Source organism: Triticum dicoccoides, chromosome 5B, assembly GCF_002162155.2.
Source record: "Triticum dicoccoides isolate Atlit2015 ecotype Zavitan chromosome 5B, WEW_v2.0, whole genome shotgun sequence".
NCBI classification, from domain to species: Eukaryota; Viridiplantae; Streptophyta; class Magnoliopsida; order Poales; family Poaceae; genus Triticum; species Triticum dicoccoides.
Window position 1 is genome coordinate 16,418,874 of NC_041389.1, and position 24,447 is coordinate 16,443,320.

The 24,447-nt window shown below is 48.1% G+C and overlaps 1 long non-coding RNA gene across 1 annotated transcript; it reads left to right on the forward strand.

The window, feature by feature from the left end:
- The first annotated feature begins 2,438 nt into the window (after positions 1-2,438).
- Positions 2,439-2,849, forward strand: LOC119306871. Its single transcript, XR_005149065.1, has 3 exons — positions 2,439-2,526; positions 2,632-2,708; positions 2,794-2,849. It is a non-coding gene; the product is annotated as an uncharacterized LOC119306871 (long non-coding RNA).
- Positions 2,850-24,447: the final 21,598 nt, after the last annotated feature.

Sequence of the window (24,447 nt, forward strand, 5' to 3'; positions counted from 1 at the left end):
TAACAACATTTAGTTTGAGACACTCAAGTAGGGTGCATGCTACGTACGTACCATATTCATGAGATTTCCATAACATATCAGTGTATCAACTTTAGCCCGCAGTCATTGACGAGCTAATGCTGCACCGGAGTCCCTAACCCTACGTTGGCGTAGCAGCAAATTGGGACGAAGAGGACAAGGTGATTACCCTAATCGGTGATGGGCCGTGGAAGTCGGGACCATAAACAGGCTCCGGCGGAGTGAAGTATGATTTGAACCTTAAGATTGTAGAGCTAGTCGTAAACGAGCCCTCGCCTTAGAATCCTGGAAGTTTGTACCCTATCCTCTGAAACCCTGATCGTTTTTAACCCTAAACCTGGTTGTAAGCACAATCCCAGTCATGGGCCGACGTGTCATGTCCATTTTCCTCATCTATCTGTCCTCTTCCCTTTCTCTCTTGCGTGAGCTCATGCGAACCAGGCAGCAAGGTAGCATCTGTGGTTCTCGTGTGCGGCATGGGCCAGTTTGTCGGCCACACGCATGAAGGCTTGGAAGGAGGTGGCCTCGATTTGATAGCCACATCGATCGAGCTCTTGGATACTAGTACATGCAAAGCGGCCAGTTTGCAATGCTACAGCCCAGTACCGGGGATCGGGGATGCGACGAAGGGATTGAAACACCGGGGTTCATCACCTATCCAGTTCGTGCACTGGCCGATGGTGGCGGCGTTCGCGGATGTCGTGTTCCTCCTTGTAGGCTCTGTCGTGGTGCTCCCTCTCCTTCGTCTCGCTCCGGGTGAAAACTTGATCTTCGGATCGGACGGTGGCGATATTCCGTGGTCGTACCCTTCTTGGAGGTATCGTCTTGGAGCCCTCGGTCCGGCGTGGTTTGTCACATGCTCTCCCAGATGATTGCTCTTGGTGGTCTCCGTCGGTGCTAAGCGGTTCCGTTTTTGCACATTTTGTAGGTGCTTGGTTTACGTTGAGGGTGTGTTTCGTTGCCCGGCTTTCTTATATCTCGCCTTGGAAATGTGTGGTGTGCGTTTGTATCGATGCTTTGGATGTAAGTGGTTCTTGCTTTATAATATAAAGCTGGGGGAGGGGGATCCTTTTTTCGTAATCCCAGAAGTTCGTACACTATCTTCTGAAATCCCGATTGTTTTTAACCGAAAACAAACCCTAAACCTGTGTGTAAGCACAATCCTGGCCGGGATCACTCATTCTCTCACTGATAACCTAGGCCTACATGTCATCTCCATTTTCCTCATCTATCTGTCCTCTTCCCTTTCTCTCTTGCGTCAGCTCATGCAAACCAGGCAGCAAGGTAGCATACGTGGTTCTCGTGCGAGGGTGTCGGCCACACGCATGAACGCTTGGAAGGAGGTGGCCTCGATCTGATAGCCACATCGATCGAGCTCTTGGATACTAGTACATGCAAAGCGGCCAGTTTGTAATGCTACAGCCCAGTACGCATGTGTTTGTTTCGAAAATGGGGTTTGCCCCGGCCTCTGCATCAGAACGATGCATACGGCCATATTATTAATAAGCAAAAGATCCAACAAAAGTCTCATAGTCTCAAACAAAAAGGTTGTGCTCGACACAGAGCACAAAAGAAACAAATCGGACAACCACAACGGGCAGACAAATAAAACAGATAGGAAATTAAATACCTATCCAATTACATGACCGCCATCCAAACCGGTTGAATATAACCCGAGCTACCGTCTCCCATCGGATAGATCCATTAACCAAATGCTCCCTGACCTCTGTCGGAGTGAGTAGCTACCATATACGGATAAGTGCAGTGGCCCTAAAGATAACCTGCAAGAAATGAATATTTGTTGTTTAGTTAAAAACCAAATCGTTTCTGTAGTTCCAAATTGCCCATAGTAAAGCACATACTCTCGCCGTCCACCTCACCCACCGCCGCCGACCTCCCGCTCCCTTTTCCCCATCGCTGCCGCCACCTCTGCACGCTACACCCCAATCCCACAGCCACACGGCCATCCCCATCCAGATCCAACCGCCGCTGCAACCCGTATCGAGCTCTTTGACAAATTTGACCCGTGGAATCGAATCTCGCCGGATCTAGCCTCCTCCCTCCCCTCTATCCCTCTCTCTCTCTCTCTTCCGCCACTGCCTCTTTCTCTCGTTTTATCTATCTGAATCCCCATTGTCTCTTTGCAGATGGCGTGGATCCGGTGCTGCGGCCGGATGGCGTCCTCTTTCTCCGGTCGGACGACAAGGCGGGAGCAGCGGAGCGGCGGAGATGGTGAGCGCCTTCTTCCTCTTCTGCGGGTGCGTGGAGCAGGCGAACGTGGCAGTGGTCGAGAAGTGGGGCCCCCTCCCCTGTCCTATCTTCCACCACCGATCTCTCATCTCCTCTGCGACCGTGCCTGGTTCTCTGGCTGCCCGCCGTCGATATCCTCCAGGTGGTATGTGCTGCCTCCGGGGCTCCGCCTCGATTCCGCCAGGTCCCCCCGACACGCCCTCGGCCATGGCGTCGCTGGCGCTCATCTCCGACACCGACCAGTGGAAGGCCCTCCAGGTGCGGCCCCGCCCACGGATTTCTCCCCTTCCTCCTCTTATTGTGTGCGTTGAATCGGATTGTAACGCTGGGTGGCTGCGGTGGTGCTAGTTTTCGTGGACGCAGGCGCACGTCGGCGCGATCCACAAGACGCACCTGCGCGATCTCATGACGGACGCCGACCGATGCAAGGCAATGACAACGTAAGGCCCCGTCCCCCTTCCTTCCTTCCTTCCACAATGTCGTCTTTGTGGTGCTGACGGTCGATTCCTTGGATTGGATTGCCAGGGAATTCGAAGGCGTCTTCCTCGACTACTCGAGGCAGCAGGCCACCACGAAGACCATCGACAAGCTCTTCAAAGCTGGCAGAGGTGAGACGCTTGTTTCATGTCACTAGTTTCTACTTTAGTAGCCACACAATAATGCATATGTGTTTGCGGGTTGTTGCAATACCCCATGTAAGCTACTGGGGAAATTTGTCACCAATTTTAAATAGCCAGGTCACCCATGGTGGGGTGGTACAGCTCAGGCTTATGTGGACCAGCAGCTATAGCTGTCACATCTTCATCTCGGAAACGTGATTTCGCAACATTTTTCTTTTCAGCGGTCGATACTCTTTGCTGCATTGACATGACCAGCTTGTGCTGGAAGACAGTGTAATGAAATTGTCTGAGGAACAATTTACTGAAACTGAACTGCTGCTAATCTTCAGTTAGAAATTGGGAGCTGTCTGGACTCTTGTAGTATTATACATAAGTAGAAGGAGTTGAATGGAAACAATTGGTATTTGCATTATGCCTACCGTAAAGATGCTAGAAGGCAATCTGAACCAGTTTGATACAAATAATTCAATTTTCAGATACATATTTACACTACAGAACTCTTGCTAGTTCGCTTGGAAATGACAGTAGGATTATGCTGAATAAACTGAATGTATGTATGATGGCTGCGGGCTGGATACAAGCATGTGGACACAGCCACGGCCACATCTCTCCGGCAACCAAGATGGCGATAGCGTCGACGGGATCCTCGGACGACCTACGTCCTTCCCCGACCATGCCCGCGACCTGCATCCAGCTGCTCCTGCCCCGGCCCTCCTCAACTTCGCTCATGGTGAGCTGTTGTAGGTGAGACAATTGACTCGATCTGTTGCTATCGGTAGAACTGCTGATGTAGTTTGGGTGTAGCCGCAACTGCTGTAGATTGGGTGTATAGGAGGCGGACCTACTGCTCTTCTTAGTACCATGGCTGATGTAGGTTGGTTTTATCTGCAATACAAACTATCTTGGTTTAGTTTAGGGCCAAATAGAGATGTTTCTGTTGTACTGTGTGTGATTGATAGATCGCTGTCCCATTACATACTATCATGTAAACCTCCTGTTTTCCTGAAACGCTATTATTGATAAGTCACTGTCCCATGACATACTGCTCTATTTGAGCAGGAATAGGTGGTGCCAACGGTGCTGGATGCGGCATGAGTGGTTTAGGTGAGTTCTTTGGTCCCTCCCCTTTCTTGCCTACGTGGTCTTTGATACCACGATCGTCGAGGCATGGCTGGCTTTTGTTACACTGTTATTTAAACGCGTTGAAACTGTTATAACATCCAAGTAGTTCTCTTGAACTTTCAGTCTTGATGGACAGATAAAGTAAAACATTAAAGGGACCAGTGTCATTATAACTTAGTTCCTGTATTCGCAGCCATGACATGGTTTCAACCTATTGTTTGCTAGCAGAAAATATGTGGCTTATTTTTTATCTTATCTTCTATTAAGCTGCCTTGTCTGTATTGAACTCTGTAATTCCAGCAGCGACCAGCACATCTGGTGAGAGGGACACTTTCTCTGCTGTATTTTCTGTTTATTGTTTGTAGTGAATGACTTTCTATGTCTTGGTAGGTAACTGGTATCATGTCCATGTTGTTCTTGGCTAGATGGTAATGGTTATCAGAATATGTACACATGAGTGTATCATGTAACAAATGACAGGGTCACCAGAATATAGACACAGTAAATCCATTGTTCTGTTTTATCATTATGCTTCATATGTTAACGTGCTGAAGTCAAGTTTTGGAAGTTTTGCTATGCCATGCTTAGTGCTTGCTGAACTGAGGCATTTGGGCATTTATGTATAATTCTTATTCTCTTGAATGGATATATTTTATTGGCAATGATTTAACTCCCACTGTATCTCACTAATAATTTATGTAGATCAAGCTCTAATGTCGTCTAGGTTGCTGCTGCTCTAACAGAAGATGAGAAGAAGCCTGGAGATGTGCACCATACTTTTAGTTGATGGTGCATGTATATTTGTTTTTTATTGTATATGTACAGTTGTTGGATCGTACACACATGTATGTGCTGGTGTGAGTTTCTGGATTTGATCATTTAATTGAGAGAATTATTGATTGTTTGCATTTGAAATGTGTAAAATGAAATATGTGAATGAAAAAGATGAATGTTCTACTGGATCGAATAGTATTTGGGGTCTAAAAAGGCTATGGCCCAAACAATAGTGGATTGGAATATTCTGCATTTATAAAAAACCTGTAAAAAAGGCTTAATGAAATGGACTGCAAAATGGAATGAAATAAGAAGGCTGAATTGTTGGGCCTGGCCCATGTAGCTAGCAAAAATTAATAGGAAAAATAAATATTAAAAAGGCCAAATTGTTGGGCTAGGCCCATGTAGAAAACCGAATCGGACCGGGCTGATTCTTGTGCCACATCAGCTTGCCACGCTGGATGCCTACGTGGTCTGGGGAGGTTGCTAGTGACCAAAACGCCACAATAGGCATATTTTGGTCATAAACGTCCACGACTATTTCAGAAGAAAGGTCAAAAATGTCAGTTTACGACCGTCAGCTTTTGACCTTCTGGTTTTGGTCACAAAAAGGTCACAAATGGAAAACAGTGACCATTCAGTGACCAATAGTGGTGGTCACAAGTTGATATATTTCTTGTAGTGCTCCTACACGGATATGCCTTGCTGTTACTACGTCAATGCCATCTAACCACATCCCAAATAATGTGTTGATGGAATTCAGTGGAGAAATATTAAAAGCTATGGGGACCGACCTCCACAAAATCTTTGCCAGAGGGCAATCGAGAAAGAGGTGTCTGATTGATTCATCACTATCACAAAAATTACATCTTTTAGAACCCAACCAATTGCGTTTCGCCAAATTGTCTTTAGTTAAGATAACCTGTTTGTGGACAAACCACATAAACACTTTGATTTTTAAAGGCACTTTGACTTTCCAGACATGCTTCTAACTAGGAATAACGCTAGCGTTGATAATATCCAAATACATGGATTTAACCGAAAACTCCACATTCTTAGCTAGTTTCCAGCGCAACTGATTTGGTTGTTGAGAGAGTTGGACCTCCATCAATCTTCTCACAAAATGGAGCCAAACTTCCCAACGGTGCCCCACTAGTGTCCTCCTGAATTGAATATTAAGAGGATTTGACTGTAGTACTGTTGCAACGTAAGCGTGTCTTCGCTGAACAATATTACAGAGAGAAGGATATTGGATTGCAAGGGGCGTCTCCCCTAGCCATGTATCCTCCCAGAATCTTGTGGAGGTATCATTGCCAGCTATAAATTTTGTCGTGTTGAAAAAGGCTGCTTTTACTTGCATGAGTCCCTTCCAAATAGGCGAATCAGTCGGTCTTACCGTCACCTGGGAAAAAAATGGAAGAGATTTTCACTTCCCGGCCTCTGCACCAACCAGGGATGCATACAGCCATTTTAGTATGAGTACCAAGATAAACATGGTCCTCAGAATTTTTTAAATGAGTATCAAGATATTTTTTGATGAGAGATTACACCATATATCAAGCTTGATCCTCAATAAACGGGAGAAAACCCCTATGCATCACCTGTCAATTCTAGAAATTAAACTCGGGTCACTAGGCTACACAACCGTATGCCCAACCATTGAGCAAAGGCTCTCTTTGCATGCATGTGTAGACCGCATGCCCAAACACAGTACGCATGTGTAAACTCAGAAAAAGAAGGCATACATGCATGCAATGTCTAGCTAGCAATCAAAGCACGCGTCCATCATGGATCGTGGATAAAATGTCGCTACGAAGGAACTGGACTCTGAACAAGAATCATCTATAACTTTAAGATTATTTCGATGATAACGTAGAAATAATGAAATTCTGATTCGTCAAGCAACACTGATCGTGAGAATATTTCATCCTGCATGCATTGGCCAAGCCAGATCGAGCGTACATATAGTGATATAGATACAGGACGCACGTACGTGCCTTCCTTCGCATCATCGTTTCAAACTCAAATTACACAAGCACAAGCCCAAATGTGGCAGTCCAAGCCAGTCCACGTCTTCCGGCGGCCAGCAGCAAGCTTCAGCTCATCGTCCGGGATCAGTGAATACAGACTATAGATTTCAGGGATTTACTGGTGAGGGTTCATTTAGGGCGAACTCTACAACCTTAAGGTTTTAAACAGACTTCACTTGCTCCGGCACCATGGGTCGTCCGCAACAACGACGAGGTATTCGACGTGACTTGGGACCAGATGGATCACCAAAGAGTTATTTGAGCGCGTCAAACTCTTCCTCCATTGCCGCAGGCCATGTAAGATCACATAGTGCAGCACGGGCACTAGAAGGAAGAGGCACCGAGGCGGTGATGGCAACGTTGGTATTGTCATACAGGGCCTTCGCATGGATGGCGCCTTGGCGAGCACGCATGGCCATGGTGTGGACAATCGTTCTAGAAGGACAAAGCCATGGAGCATGCGTCGGGGCCAGCTAGGTAGTCGGCACAGGTGGAGGAGAGGCCAAGATTGCAATCGAGTAGGCGCCGCTGGAAAGGTGGCGCCATGAGATCCCCAGTGTCGTTCGTGTTGGGGGATGTGGCAGCGTCGGGACACGCTGCAGCACACCGTTGGTATCATACAGAGGCGTCCTAACTTGAGGTGAAAACTGACAAGTAGCCATCTGCGGCAGTAGATGCTGTTGGAGAAGCCACCGAGGAGGCCAAAGCGGGACCTGAATGCCACGTCTGGGAGGTCGAGGACATTGCTGTAGCGATCTCGGTGGTCTCGGCGGTGCAAGAAAACTTTAATGCTATGGACAGAATTAAAATCTCGATTGTGCAGTAGTTGTGGATTACGATACTAGGAACGTCGTCACTCCAACGTGTTTTTGTGCAAGGTTCAATGATGAGTTTGGATTGTATCTCACCAACCTCAGGCAGTTCACAATTATATATCCCGCACCCCTCAGGCCTCTCTGTTCCTAGCCAACATAGTCAGGCCTAGTTAGGAATGAGCTGTTTTTATATACTGTTCTTCCATCTCCTACTTGTTGGAATAAATCATATCACACTACCTAGCGACAGCTGATCCATTTCTTATCTTCTGCTATTACGCATCCACGCGGGCGCGCATACACATCTTTGCTAGGATTGAGAGGTGCCGGAAATATTTCTACCACCAGAGCTCATGTAGCTCTACATCATTGGAGGATAACTGGGGCATAACAAGATTGACATGCATCATGCGAACAAATCAGCAGACCCGTGGCCTATCTACGTTGGTGACTGAATGGACAGCGTAGTTTTTCATGTTTATTAGTGGCTGTGAGTTTTCTGTTATCAACGAACACGCTATCCATCGGTAAAACTAGTATGTTCTGGCACTTATTAGCAGGAGCTGTAGTTGCATGATTTGTAGCATCATGTTGGTTGGAGAATATTCACGACAACGATAATTGAAGGATTGACTCTTTACGTGGGTGTGAATATACTCCGTCAGCTCATTATTTTGAACGTCGTCCTTCAAGTCAAAAGTTTACTTGCTCGGTGGTATTTGCTTGCTCATTTTGGCTCTATGTACGCTAGTGAATAAATCCGACAACAAATACGAGCTTAAGATTTTCTGTTCTGTTTTAATTTAGCATAGATGGTTCAGCCTAATGTTGTTGGAATCAGAAACACCGTCCATGCCATAGAGCATACCATATTGTAATCAATGCTTGTTGCGTGCTGTTGAACGAACCAATCTAAACATCAAACTCTCTATTCTCCATGTGACTGTCATGCATAGGAAAATAATCCGTCATCAACCAGGTGTATTATATATCTATGGACGTGTACTTCAGTATTGGAATGCATCCGGTCAATTAAGTCCAAAATGTAGAGGTTTCAGTACGATCAAGAAGCCAATTAATCATGCCTGCATACTTCACTTATCTGAGCGTAAATCTGTACAATATATGTGTGGTACTAGTAATAGCACTTCAATGTAATATCAATTCTCTTGTACTGCGTAGATATAATTGATGAGCCATGGAGCATGCATCGGTGCACCTGGGCGGTCGACACGGGTGGCCCAGATGGCATGGTTCAAGTCGAGGAGGCGAAGCCGGTAGTGGCAGAGGAGTGTCGATGTTGTTATGGGATGCGGCAGCGTCGGTAGACGATCGCTGGTGTCTTATAAAGTCATCCCGACTGGCGAGTACCCATCCACGGAAGTAGATGCTGTTGGAGAAACCACCGAGGAGGCCGAAGCGGAACGGAATGCAACATCTCGGTGGTCGGGACTTTGCTGTATCGAGGGTGGTCTCGGCGGTGACAAGAAACTTTAATACTAAGGACACACTTAAAATCTCGATTGTGAAGCAGTTGTAGAGTACGGCACTACTAGGAACATCGTCACTCATCTCAACGTTTTATGTGCAAGTCTCAGTGATGAGTTTGCATTATATCTCACCGACCTCAGTCAGTTCCACATAATGTATCTCAACAGAAGCACCCATCAGGCCTCTACCAGCCAACATAGTCAGGTCTATTTAGGATTGACCTTCTCTTGATATGTTGTTCTACCCTCCTACGTACTTGTTGCGATAAATCAAATCATATCACACTACCTCGACAGCTGATCCATTTTGTAAACATCCATGCACGCACACACACACATCTTCGCTAGGATTGAGAGTTGCCAGAAATATTTCTACCACCGGGACTCCTGTATCTTTCTATCCTTTGACAATACAGGGAGCAGTACTCGGTCGACATTTATGGCATACTGTACATGTGGCTTTTAACGACAGTCCTCCTAACAGTACTACCACACTATTTGGGACGTGATTAGATGAAGATGAACCTAAAACAGCGGTGCATATTCGAGTCGCGTGCACATTAATTTGGGTTGTGTGGAATTGCCGGATAGATCTGATTTTTATCAGACTCGGATCGAGAGGCCGGGGGCTCTCATCCTTTTCGAGAAAGGGTAAAATGTGTGGCATTCTACATACTTATACATTGTTCCTAACTAGGTTCCTAATTAATTAGTTTTATTCTTCCTGCTAAAACCATCTTATTTGATGGATCTCTATGTTTCAAAGGTGTTTTTTAGTGAAACTTCAGAAATTTGTTTGATCCTTCAATGTCATCCAATCAACCGCTGCAAAGTATACATTATCCATGGGCAGCACGGTAGTGTGTCATATGTGAATTAACTACATCTAATTGCTTAGTGTACTGGGTAAGAAAATCAGTAACAGCAGGCCTTTGAGGATAACAACAATTATTCTCTCTTTTCTGCGGGTGGTCGAATTCTGATGCAGTCTTCCATTTGTCACTTTATAAGGTAAGCATAGCCTGAAGAAGTGCTGAGGAATGTTTCTTGTTCATCATTTTATTGATCATGTGTCGGAAAACGACACCTATGGTATCACGTGGGTCCCTTCTACGGTTGGAGGGCGAGAGGGGTGCGCAAAGAGTAGGTCCAGCGTTCAACACGATGGATTTTTACCCAGGTTCAGTCCGCTGAGAAGCGTAAAATCCTAGTCGTTCTTTGAGTGTATTTTTAGTGTTCTTGGACTTCGACTAGCTGTTATGCCCGCCCAGTCCGACAAGTTCGAATCCTTCTCCCTTGGGCCTCCTTTTATACATCCAAGGTGTGGCCACAGTGGCACACAGGAGGTGTAAAGTAGCTACAGTGCATGTGTTTATCACTGACGTTGTAGGACAAATGCATTAAATGCACTGTTTACGTGCCCTCCTAACTTTATCGGGGACGGAAACGGAACCCGTCCCGTCCGTCGCCGCCTCACCCCGTCTCGTCACGCATCCAAGATGATGCGGCATGCAGCGCCAAGCTGACTGGCTAGCCGCTACGCTGGAGCAGTGGCAGGATCTTCACGAAGATCTACACGCCACCACGCAGGGCCTTGTCTAGTTGGCAGGCTGGCCGTTGTGCTTGAATGGTCGCAGGGCGGCGGAACCTGGTCGTGCGCGAGCCTCGCGGTCATCCCCGTCAAGAGCCTAGCGGGGGACTTCGTCTTCTGCTCTTCTCGAAGATCTGCATGCCACCCGTCTTCACAAAGATCAGCATGCTACTACGCATGTGCCCTGAGTCTTAGTCTTGACGTTGTCGATGTTGTCAGAGCTCTCAACCTCAAGGGTGGTGGTCTTATCAGTGCTTCGCAAGCCGTCCCAGCAAGGGTCTTGCCGGGGCTTCGCAAGCCGCCCCGGCAAGGATCTTGCCGAGGGTCTAGCTTGTCTTCTGCTCCCTGTTTATTGGCTTAGATGCTGCCTTGGTCGTCTTGTATTTTTCCTTCAACTGCCCTGTCAAGCCTCGCCACAGGCGCGGCTACAACTGCCCGTGCACAAGGGGTACAAAAGGGCCCAGACTTATGTACACTGACAAGAGCCCCCGGGCTAGGGCCATACATGAGAGCGAAGCGTCATTGGTCCAGGCCCAAAGCAATGCGTGGGCACGTGTGGCAGGGATTAACTATTGTAATCTTCTCATCTGTTGCGCTTCCCCACGATCCGCATTGAGTGCGCGACGTTGGGGTCATGTGTGGAACGGTCGCATCACGTCTGCGGTACCTTCACATCGAACAGTAAAGGGGTAGCCCGCGGCTTCCCCATAAAAAGAGGGATCCGCAGGGGTGCTGCTCATTCACCCCTCTTGTCTTTCCCAATCTAGGAACCGCCGCCCCTTTCTTCTTCCTCGAGCCCAAACCAGAGCCTACGCCTCCGTCCGCCGTCGCTGCGCCTTCACTGCTCTCAATCCCCCGCTCTGCCTCGGTTGCCATGGCACCCAAGGCGAGCAAGGGAAAGGGAGCGTCCAAGGCGAGCGAGTGGAAGGAAGTGCCGGAGAGCGAACTGGTGAAGCTGCGGAAGAAGTACGTCGTCATCGCCCCGACGGTCGACGCGCTCGTTCTCAGGGATACATACCGGTGCCTGTGGGGGGAGATACGTCGGGGCACCCTGCACTCGCGTGATCCCTACTCCTTTCACCACGCGTGCTCCAGATAAATATCCCTTCTTTGTTGATTACTTCTACTACGGGCTCTGCCCCCCATTCTCAGATCTCTTCAAGGATTTCATGCTGAATGCTTGGCGTGCATGGCCATCTTCGCCCGCCTCTGCGAGGGCTTCGCCGGGGTGGTCCCCAACACAGTGCTCTTACGCCATTACTTCGTCCCTCGCATCCAGCCAAGAGAGGCTCTCTCTGGCTGTGTCACTTGGATCACGAGGGCCTTGAGAAAGAACACGTACCCAGAGGGGACTCAGAAGGAGAAGTGGGACAAATGGCGGGTCAAGTGGTGCTGGATCATGGAGGAGGAGTCGCAGCCATTCTGTATGCCCCGATGGAAAAAATTAGTTCGCGGCAAGAACTGGGGTGACTTCAGAATCCATCGCCTCAAGGCTGACGGGCTCACGCTCGAGATGATTGGTACCGACTTCCTCCACCGCAGCATTGCTCCTCTGCACAACGAGGGGAGGCCAACCTGGGATTTCAAGAACGTGGCAGACATCATGAGTCGACGCCCCGGCCTGAACCACAACTTCACGGTGATGTAGAATGCGTCTCTTTGCCAGAACTTGTTCCACCTCAAGGCCGACAAGCCGTTCAGGTTGCCGGCGGGGGTGGTCCCCTTGTGCAACAACTCCGCCTTGACCTTCCTCATCGCCATGATGTCGGTGTTCAACGCCCATGGCCATGATCAGACCTAGGACGAGCCAGACACGGCGATGGTGCAGGAATTCTTTGACAACTTGTCGGAGAAGACCGTCCGTGAAGAGTCGCAGCTTATCCGCGACACCACCGACGAAGAGGTGGCGTACATTGCCAGTATGGCGGAGGAGGCAGCCCTTGCCGCGGAGGCCGGCAGCGACAGCTCCGTGGAGGACGAGGCTGATGAGGAGAAAGATTTCACCGAGTGGAAGGAGCCTGCCGGAGAGCACAGCCGCGCGGGCGCCGGGGATCCTCCTGCTGAAGAATCGGCTGAATCGACGACTGAAGAGACAACCGATGAGGAGGAGCCTCCAGCCCAAAAGAAGAAACGTGTCCTTCGGCGGGCTATCTCTGGCGTGCCAGTCCAGTGGGCCTCTTCGCATAAAGAAGGCCCCCGGTAATTTACACCTGTAAAATAAATACAGATGTAAAAACTTACACCATATTCTTGCACATACCAAGTAGGGCCTAAGGCCTCAGCAATTTCAGCGACTTGTGAACTCAGCTTATTAATTTTAGCTTTATTTGACCATTTTGATTCTTATGTGGCGTGGCATTAAATGACAGCATATCATCAGTGTTTCATCCACCATATTCTCTGCATGAATTTCTTTCTATATATTTGTCTTCCTCTACCGTCTCATCTCATCACATCTCACTCACAAGTAGATACCTGTAGCTAACAGGATATCTCCCTTGCTCTGCCATGTCCTCCACGTCTATTGCTCGTTCAACTACACACACAAATGTATTTAGAAATGGGAGATGTCATGAATACTTGAAATACTGACTTTGCTGCGGCATCTCAAAGTCAAGGTTTGGGTGCAAATAAGTGTCCTTCAGGCACTGCATTGAGCAGTACTCTGACTTGTCGTGCCTAGATTCGCGGTACCTGCTAGTCACTCTCTCTCCTTAGCTGGCGGATGATGTGTAGTGGCATCGGCATAGCTAGTATGGTTCTTAACAGTGGATTCGCTTGTTTATGTTCGAGTAGTCATTATGTTATACGACTTCTAGTCCAAGTCATTTTTGTACCCCTAACCCACGTCGGTTTGTACCCTCTTATATACTCTTGTATGCCGCACCAAACAATCAATAAGCAACAGTTTTATTGAGCTTTCATAGTATCAGATACCAGTCCCAGGGTTTAGGGTATGGCTCCGCCTACGCCACCGTCGCCGTCGCCGCCCGGCTACTACGAGCGCCGGGCCGCGCTCATTGCCAAGGCTGCCAACGCCGCGGCCGCTTCTCTCTCGGCCCTCACCATAGCTCCACAAAACTACCCTGCACCCATCCTCATCGCACCAATATCTCTTGCTGACACAATCTCCGGCGTTAGCCCCTACATCCCCATAGTTCTTGATCTCGTCGCCCACAACTACTACCATTGGAGACATCTCTTCGATCTCCACCTCGGCCGCTGCAACCTGCGCTCGCATGTCGCCGCCAGCTGTCTTTCCCGCTCCGATGATCCGCAATGGTTGAAAGACGATCTCGCGATCGTCCAGTGGTTCTACACCCGCATCACCACCGAGATCTTCAACATGCTCGATCACGACGGCGCCACCGCTGCCAACATCTGGCACTCCCTCCGTCAGCACTTCCAAAGCAACACCGACGCTCGAAAAAATGCTCTCCACACCGAGCTTCGCAATATGGTGCAGGGAGACGCCTCGGTGAACCTGTTCTGTCAGCGCGTTAAGACCATTGGTGATGAGCTTCACGAACTCGGCGATACAGTCAGCGACTCACAGCTAATCAACTTCGTCGTCGTCGGCCTCAGCGAAGACTTTGACAAGCAAGCCTCGTTCATACTGATGATACGGCCTCCTCCTACCTTCGCTAAAGTTCGTTCCCTACTACAACTCGCGGCGGAAACACAAGCTCGGAAGGACTCTCGCCCCAAGGTCTTTCATGCTGCGGCTCGTCCTCCTCCGTCGTCTACACCAGCGCCGCGTTCGTCCGCATCATCATCTGCTCAAGCGCCCCCAGGCTGGCGTCCTAGTCCGAACTACCGCGGCAAAAACCGTATCTATAGGCCGCCGTCGACTCGTTCGGTTCCGCCTACGACATCACCAACACCGAGTCCTGCACCACCCACCAGTGCTCCATCTGCGGTTTCATGGCGGCCTTCTCATGATCCTTGGACGGGGCTCGTTCAGGCATGGCCCATGCCCTGGTCCGCTCCGTCCGCCCCCGGTGCTCCGCCGGCATACTGAGGTGCCTGGCAACCCGGCCTTCGGCCGCTTACTGGTGCTCCCGGGGTTCTCAACCCCCGACAGTCGGCCAATGCCTATCACGCCACCCCGACGTATGCTCCTTATGGTCATTACACCATCGACGGCGGCGCCTACTACACACCTCAGTCGGCCCTGCTCCCGACGCCACCACCACCCCAGCCGGCCCTACTGCCTTCACCATCGTATCCGCCGGCACTGCTCCCGACGCCACCCTCACCTGCGACGCCGAGCTGGGATCAAGCTGCTTTTCTCCAGGCCATGAATAACTTTGCTGTACAAGGAAACTCAGGTACGGATTGGATCTTTGATTCAGGGGCCTCTAGTCATATGTCTGCATCTAGTAATTGGTTATCATCTTGCACTAAATCACCTTTCCCTTCAATTACCCTTGAAGATGGATCATCTATTCCTATATATTGTGTTGGTCAGGCTCAACTTCCCTCTTCCACTAAACCTCTTTTACTTCATGATGTTCTAGTTGCACCCGCCCTCACTAAAATATCTTATTTCTGTTCGCCAATTTACTTGCGACAATCTAGTTTCGGCTGAATTTGACCCTTTTGGTTTATCTGTGAAGGATTACCTGACCAAGGCCGAGATCGCTCGCTTCAATAGCTCCGGAGATCTTTATTCTCTTAATCGAGTTCCTGCCGCCACCGCTCCAACATCCATGCTGGCCTCCGTCGATCTCGGGCATCGTCGCTTGGGCCATCCCAACCCTGCCATCTTAGCTTCTATGCTTAGTGAATTTACCATACCATGTAATAGGGATTCTCATAATTCTGTGTTTTGCGAGTCATGTCAATTAGGCAAACATGTGCGTCTTCTCTTTAGTTCCTCTAGTTCTTGTAGTACTTATCCCTTTGAATTAATACATTGTGATTTATGGACCTCTCCCATTGCAAGTGTTTCGGGTTTTAAATACTACCTTGTTATCCTAGATGATTTCACCCACTTTGTCTGGACTTTTCCTCTACGCAACAAATCCGAGGTCCATTCTCTTTTTCTTAATTTTCAACAATATGTGTCTGTTCACTTCTTTCTCCCAATTTGCTTTATCCAATGTGACAATGGTCGCGAGTTTGATAACATTAAAAATCGTACTTTCTTCTTACAACATGGCATCCTACTTAGGTTCTCATGTCCCTACACATCCCCTCAAAATGGTAAAGCCGAACGTTCTCTTCGCACCCTCAATGATATAGCTCGCACTCTCCTCATTCAATCATCTATGCCTCCCAAGTTTTGGGCTGAAGCCCTCCACATGGCCACCTTCCTTCTAAATATTCGACCTTCTAAAACTAAACCCAACACTACACCCTATTATTCCCTCTTTCTTTCCCACCCCGACTACTCTGCGGTTCGTGTTTTTGGCTGTCTCTGTTTTCCCAATGCCTACGCCACTTCTGCAAATAAATTGTCACCACGCTCTATCCCATGTGCTTTTCTCGGCTTCTCTAACGAGCACAAAGGCTATCGCTGTCTCGGTCTTCACACCGGACACGTTCATGTATCTCGTCATGTCACGTTTCCTGAGCACATTTTGACTTTCTCACAACGCACTACTACACCATCCAACACCCCTAGCTCCGCAAACATTCCCTCTCCCCGTCCTTTTCAACTATATACTCCCCTACCTGCCGAACACAACATACCACCACCACCATTAACACCCACCACAGCCGATCCCAACCCTACCCTCACCCCACCTGAGACGTCCCCAACACCCTCGACCCCTGCTCCCTCCCCAACACCCCCGGCCCCTACTCCCACTCCACCACCCAGCCCTGCTCCCACTCCACCACCCAGCCCTACTCCTTCGTCCGACTCTTCCGCTGCGCCAGACTCACCAGTACCCACCATACCCCCTCGTGCTATTCCTACAGCAGCCCCAGTTAATGCTCATCGCATGCGTACTAGGGCCAAATCAGGATTTCATCAACCCCAAGATCGCCTAAACCTTCATACCTCTGTACCTCTCATTTCCCTTCCAAAGAATTACAAAACTGCTCTACTTGATCCCAATTGGGCCGCTGCCATGCAAGAAGAATATAATGCTTTACTTCAAAACAACACCTGGCAACTTGTTCCTCGTCCTCCCAATACAAATATTGTTTCTGGCAAATGGATTTTTCGCCAAAAGTTCCACTCCGATGGGAGCCTCTCACGATATAAAGCCAGGTGAGTTTGTCGTGCCTTTTCTCAGCAACAAGGAATTGATTACGAAGAAACCTTTTCTCTTGTTGTTAAACTTAGCACCATTGGCACCGTTCTTAGTGTTGCTCTCTCCTCTTCCTGGCCTATTCACCAACTTGATGTTAAAAATGCTTTCCTTCATGGTTCCCTTCAAGAAACTGTCTACTGCCAGCAACCTCTGGGTTTTGAAAATCCATCCTTTCCAACTCATGTATGTCTTCTTCAGAAATCTCTCTACGGTCTTAAACAGGCCCCACGAGCTTGGTTTCAACGCTTCTCCTCCTTCATTCAAACAATAGGATTCACTCCATCTCTCTCCGACACCTCTGTTTTTGTGTATCATCAAACTTCTGACACTGCCTATTTACTTCTCTATGTAGATGATATCATTCTTACCGCATCCTCTCAAAAGTTCTTAGATCATATTGTCTCTCTTCTTAGATCTGAATTTTCTATGACTGACCTAGGACTCCTTCATCATTTCTTAGGCATTGATGTTGTTCGAGATTCCTCCAGCCTTTTTCTTTCCCAACGTCAGTATATTCTTGATCTTCTTAATCGTGCTGGTATGCTTGACTGTCAATCATCTCACACTCCTGTCGATACTAGTTTTAAACTTTCGGCTACCGGTGAACCCTTTTCCGATCCTACTCTCTATCGTAGCCTCACAGGTGCTCTCCAATATATCACCATTACTCGTCCTGAAATCTCTTTTGCTGTTCAACAAGCATGTCTCTATATGCATGATCCCCAGTTTCCTCACTATAATCATGTTAAACGCATTCTTCGGTATTTAAAAGGAACTCTCGATCATGGTCTCCACCTCAATAATTCTTCTCCAAACATGCTTACCGCATACTCTGATGCAGACTGGGCTGGTTGTCCTGACACTCGAAGGTCCACTTCCGGTTTTTGTGTTTTTCTTGGTAACAATTTGATTTCTTGGTCTTCGAAAAGACAGGTTACAGTCTCACGTTCGTCGGCTGAGGCTGAGTATCGCGCCATGACACATGACGTTGTAGATACAATCTGGATTCGACAGTTACTCTCCGAGCTACACAGGCCTATTGAGCAGGCCACTATTGTCTACTGTGACAACATATCGGCAGTCTACATGACCGGCAATCCAGTTCAACACCGAGCACAAAGCATATTGAGATTGATATTCATTTTGTTTGTGAAAAGGTTGCTCTTGGTCAGGTTCGGGTGCTTCATGTTCCCTCTATGGCTCAGTTTGCTGACATTTTCACCAAGGCACTACCTACTAAGCCGTTTCAAGATATCTGCTTCAGTCTCAACGTCGTCGAGCCTGCCGTTGATACTGCGGGGGGATATGTTAGAGTAGTCATCATGGTATACGACTTCTAGTCCAAGTCAGTTTTGTACCCCTACCCCAAGTCGGTTTGTACCCTCTTATATACTCTTGTATGCCGCACCAAACAATCAATAAGCAACAGTTTTATTCAGCTTTCATTTTAGAACGGCTTTTGGTGCTTGGCCTGCATAAGCATATTGAACATATTATTCTGACTCGGAAGAATCGGTAAAAGGATTGGTGCTAGACATGGCCTAACACTACCTTAGCTTTTGATTGCATGGTAATACTAAACTTCACTATTTATTGATATTCGTACTCATGTGTTGATACATCAAACTTAATCAGCACATATGTCAATTCACTATGAAAACTCTGTTTTGCTCGGTTTTTCTGCTTAGATTTCAAGCATTTTTGTCAACTGGGTTTGGGCTTGAGTATTTTTTATTGTAAATTTATCTGAAATCCAGAACGCATAAGTTCTGAAGTTCGCCAGTTTGATTCAATTCCGCAAAAAAAATACAAATCCGAAGCCCTGATAGCAACGAAAAATCTCCTTGAATACTTTGCACTTATTACCGTGTCTCATCATAAGTGCAGTCCCTTTTCCTGCAAATACAATAAAAACAACTCAATGGATTCTCACGTAAGAAGACTCATTTTTCTTCTTCGGAAAGGAGTTTAAACCTCCAGCCACTTTTGCATCACATAATTGTCAGGAAACCAAAGGAGGTCCATACTATGAATACAAAGTTAAGGAGAGTCATTGTCAACCTGCTCGCAAAATCTTCGGGTGTCTGTTAGAGTAGTCATTATGGTATACGACTTCTAGTCCAAGTCAGTTTTGTACCCCTACCTCAAGTCGGTTTGTACCATCGTATATACTCTTGTATGCCGCACCAAACAATCAATAAGCAACAGTTTTATTCAGCTTTCATGGTATCAGATACCGGTCCCAGGGTTTAGGGTATGGCTCCGCCTACGGCACCGCCGCCGCCGCCGCCCGGATACTTCGAGCGCTGGGCCGCGCTCATCGCCAAGGCTGCCAACGCCACGGCCGCTTCTCTCTCGGCCCTCACCATAGCTCCACAAAACTACCCTGCACCCATCCTCGCCGTACCAATATCTCTTACTGACACAATCTCTGACATCAGCCCCTACATCCCCATAGTTCTTGATCTCGCCGCCCACAACTACTACCATTGGAGACATCTCTTCGATCTTCACCTCGGCCGCTGCAACCTGCGCTCGCATGTCGCCGCCAACTGTCTTCCCCGCTACGACGATCCGCAATGGTTGAAAGACGATCTCGCTATCGTCCAGTGGTTCTACACCGGCATCACCACCGAGATCTTCAACATGCTCGATCACGACGGCGCCACCGCTGCCAACATCTGGCACTCCCTCCGTCAGCTCTTCCAAAGCAACACTGACGCTCGAAAAAGCGCTCTCCACACCGAGCTTCGCAATATGGTGCAAGGAGACGCCCCGGTGAACCTGTTCTGTCAGCGCGTTAAGACCATTGGTTATGAGCTTCGCGAACTCGGCGATACAGTCAGCGACTCACAGCTAATCAACATCGTGTCGTCGGCGTCAACGAAGACTTTGACAAGAAAGCCTCGTTCATACCGATGATATGGCCTCCTCGTACCTTCGCTGAAGTTCGTTCCCTGCTACAACTCGGGGCGAAAACACAAGCTCGCAAGGACTCTCGCCCCAAGGTCTTTCATGCTGCGCCCCGTCCTCCTCCGCCGTCTACACCAGCGCCGCGTTCCATGCCGGCTCCTGCCGCCGGGCCGTCTGCATCATCATCTGCTCAACCGCCCCCAGGCTAGCGTCCTAGTCCGAACTACAGCGGCAAAAATCCTATATAAAGGCCGCCGTCGACTCGTTCGGTTCCGCCTACGACATCACCAGCACTGAGTCCTGCACCACCCACCAGTGCTCCATCTGCGGTTGCATGGCGGCCTCCTCATGATCCTTGGACGGGGCTCGTTCAGGCATGGCCCATGCCCTGGACCGCTCCGTCCGCCCCCGGTGCTCCATCGGCATACTCAGGTGCTTGGGAACCCGGCCTTCGGCCGCCTACTGGTGCTCCCGGGGTTCTCAACCCCCGACAGTCGGCCAATGCCTATCACGCCGCCCCGATGTATGCTCCTTATGGTCATTACACCATCGACAGCGGCGCCTACCACACACCTCAGTCGGCCCTGGTCCCGACGCCACCACCACCACAGCCGGCCAATGCCTCTCACACCGTCCCGACGTATGCTCCTTATGCTCACTACTCCACCGACGACGGCGCCTACTACACTCCCCAGCCGGCCCTACTGCCTTCACCATCGTATCCACCGGCACTGCTCCCGACGCCACCCTCACCTGCGACGTCGAGCTGGGATCAAGCTGCTTTTCTCCAGGCCATGAATAACTTTGCTGCACAAGGAAACTCAGGTACGGATTGGATCTTTGATTCAGGGCCTCTAGTCATATGTCTGCATCTAGTAATTGGTTATCATCTTGCACTAAATCTCCTTTCCCTTCCATTACCCTTGGACATGGATCATCTATTCCTATATATTGTGTTGGTCAGGCTCAACTTCCCTCTTCCATAAACCTCTTTTACTTCGTGATGTTCTAGTTGCACCCGCCCTCATTAAAAATCTTATTTCTGTTCGCCAATTTACTTGCGGCAATCTAGTTTCGGCTGAATTTGACCCTTTGGTTTATCTGTGAAGGATTACCTGACCAAGGCCGAGATCGCTCGCTTCAATAGCTCCGGAGATCTTTATTCTCTTAATGGAGTTCCTGCCGCCACCCCTCCAACATCCATGCTGGCCTCCGGCGATCTCTGGTATCGTCGCTTGGGCCATCCCAACCCTGCCGTCTTAACTTCTATGCTTAGTGAATTTACCATACCATGTAATAGGGATTCTCATAATTCTGTGTTTTGCGAGTCATGTCAATTAGGCAAACATGTGCATCTTCCCTTTAGTTCCTCTAGTTATTGGCGCACTTATCCCTTTGAATTAATACATTGTGATTTATGGACCTCTCTCATTGCAAGTGTTTCGGGTTTTAAATACTATCTTGTTATCCTAAATGATTTCACCCACTTTGTCTGGACTTTTCCTCTACACAACAAATCCGTGGTCCATTCTATTTTTCTTAATTTTCAACGATATGTGTTTGTTCACTTCTTCCTCCCAATTCCCTTTATCCAATGTGACAATGGTCGCGAGTTTGAGAACATTAAAAATCGTACTTTCTTCTTACAACATGGCATCCTGCTTAGGTTCTCATGTCCCTACACCTCCCCTCAAAATGGTAAAGCCGAACGTTCTCTTCGCACCCTCAATGATATCGTTCGCACTCTCCTCATTCAATCATCTATGCCTTCCAAGTTTTGGGCTGAAGCCCTCCACATGGCCACCTTCCTTCTAAATATTCGACCTTCTAAAACTAAACCCAACACTACACCCTATTATTCCCTCTTTCTTTCCCACCCCGACTACTCCGCGGTTCGTGTTTTCGGCTGTCTTTGTTTTCCCAATGCCTACGCCACTTCTGCAAATAAATTGTCACCACGCTCTATCCCACGTGCTTTTCTCGGCTTCTCTGACGAGCACAAAGGCTATCGCTGTCTCGACCTTCACACCGGACACGTTCATGTCTCTCGTCATGTCACGTTTGCTGACCACATTTTTCCTTTCTCACAATGCACTACTACACCATCCAACACCCCTAGCTCCGCAAACATTCCCTCTCCCCGTCATTTTCAACTATATACTCCCTTACCTGCCGAACACAACATACCACCACCACCATTAACACCCACCATAGCCGATCCCAACCCTACCCTCACCCCACACGAGACGTCCCCAACACCCTCGACCCCTACTCCCTCCCCAACACCCTCGGCCCCTACTCCCACTCCACAACCCAGCCCTGCTCCCACTCCACCATCCAGCCCTACTCCTTTGTCCGACTCTTCCGCTGCGCCGGACTCACCACTACCCACCATACCCCCTCGTGCTATTCCTACAGCAGCCCCAGTTAATGCTCATCGCATGCGTACTAGGGCCAAATCAGGATTTCAGCAACCCCAAGATCGCCTAAACCTTCATACCTCTGTATCTCTCACTTACCTTCCAAAGAATTACAAAACTGCTCTACTTGATCCCAATTGGAACGCTGCCATGCAAGAAGAATATAATGCTTTACTTCAAATCAACACCTGGCAACTTGTTGCTCGTCTTCCCAATACAAATATTGTTTCTGGCAAATGGATTTTTCGCCAAAAGTTCCACTCCGATGGGAGCCTCTCACGATATAAAGCCAGCAACAAGGAATTGATTACGAAGAAACATTTTCTCTTGTTGTTAAACCTAGCACCATTCGCACCGTTCTTAGTGTTGTTGTCTCCTCTTCCTGTCCTATTCACCAACTTGATGTTAAAAATGCTTTCCTTCATGGTTCCCTTCAAGAAACTGTCTACTGCCAGCAACCTCTGGGTTTTGAAAATCCATCCTTTGCAACTCATGTATGTCTTCTTCAGAAATCTCTCTACGTTCTTAAACAGGCCCCACGAGCTTGGTTTCAACGCTTCTCCTCCTTCATTCAAACAATAGGCTTCACTCCATCTCTCTCCGACACCTCTCTTTTTGTGTATCATCAAACTTCTGACATTGCCTATTTACTTCTCTATGTAGATGATATCATTCTTACCGCATCCTCTCAAAAGTTCTTAGATCATATTGTCTCTCTTCTTAGATCTAAATTTTCTATGACTGACCTAGGACTCCTTCATCATTTCTTAGGCATTGTTGTTGTTCGAGATTCCTCCAGCCTTTTTCTTTCCCAACGTCAGTATATTCTTTGTCTTCTTAATCGTGCTGGTATGCTTGACTGTCAATCATCTCGCACTCCTGTCGATACAAGTTTTAAACTTTCGGCTACCGGTGAACCCTTTTCCGATCCTACTCTCTATCGTAGCCTCACAGGTGCTCTCCAATATCTCACCATTACTCGTCCTGAAATCTCTTTTGCTGTTCAACAAGCATGTCTCTATATGCATGATCCCTGGGTTCCTCACTATAATCATGTTAAACGCATTCTTCGGTATTTAAAAGGAACTCTCAATCATGGTCTCCACCTCAATAATTCTTCTCCAAACTCGCTTACCGCATACTCTGATGCAGACTGGGCTGGTTGTCCTGACACTCGAAGGTCCACTTCCGGTTTTTATGTTTTTCTTGGTAACAATTTGATTTCTTGGTCTTCGAAAAGACAGGTTACAGTCTCACGTTCGTCGGCCGAGGCTGAGTATCGCGCCGTGGCACATGCCGTTGCAGAGACAATCTGGATTCGACAGTTACTCTCCGAGCTACATAGGCCTATTGAGCAGGCCACTATTGTCTACTGTGACAACATATCGGCAGTCTACATGGCCGGCAATCTAGTTCAACACCGATGCACAAAGCATATTGAGATTGATATTCATTTTGTTCGTGAAAAGGTTGCTCTTGGTCAGGTTCGGGTGATTCATGTTCCCTCTACGGCTCAGTTTGCTGACATTTTCACCAAGGCACTGCCTACTAAGCCGTTTCAAGATATCTACTTCAGTCTCAACATTGTCGAGCCTGCCGTTGATACCGCGGGGGGATGTTAGAGTAGTCATTATGGTATACAACTTCTAGTCCAAGTCAGTTTTGTACCCCTACCCCAAGTCGGTTGTACCCTCTTATATACTCTTGTATGCCGCACCAAACAATCAATAAGCAACAGTTTTATTCAGCTTTCAGTGTCGACCATCTGAACTCCTTTGTGATGTGCAGCATTGATGGATCTGTCCCTCATAAATTACGTACCATAGTTACACATTAGGCTAGCCATGCCCTTTAAATATGAGCATACACATCTCTCTCTCTCTCTCTCTCTCTCTCTCTCTCTCTCTCTCTCTCTCTGGTACCAACATGTCAACTGCTCAAGTACATGTCCAAGTTGTAGAAAATGAGATCGACATCACTAGCTCTACCATTTTCTCACTCCAAATAGAGGGCTCATTTACAATTTATGCATCGAATATAGCTATAGGAACAAGATTACAAGAATGACCGAGGAATACATTCAGCTAAGACATGTCCGGCAATAGAAGAGTGTTGGTTTAATCTTGCTACATGGTTTG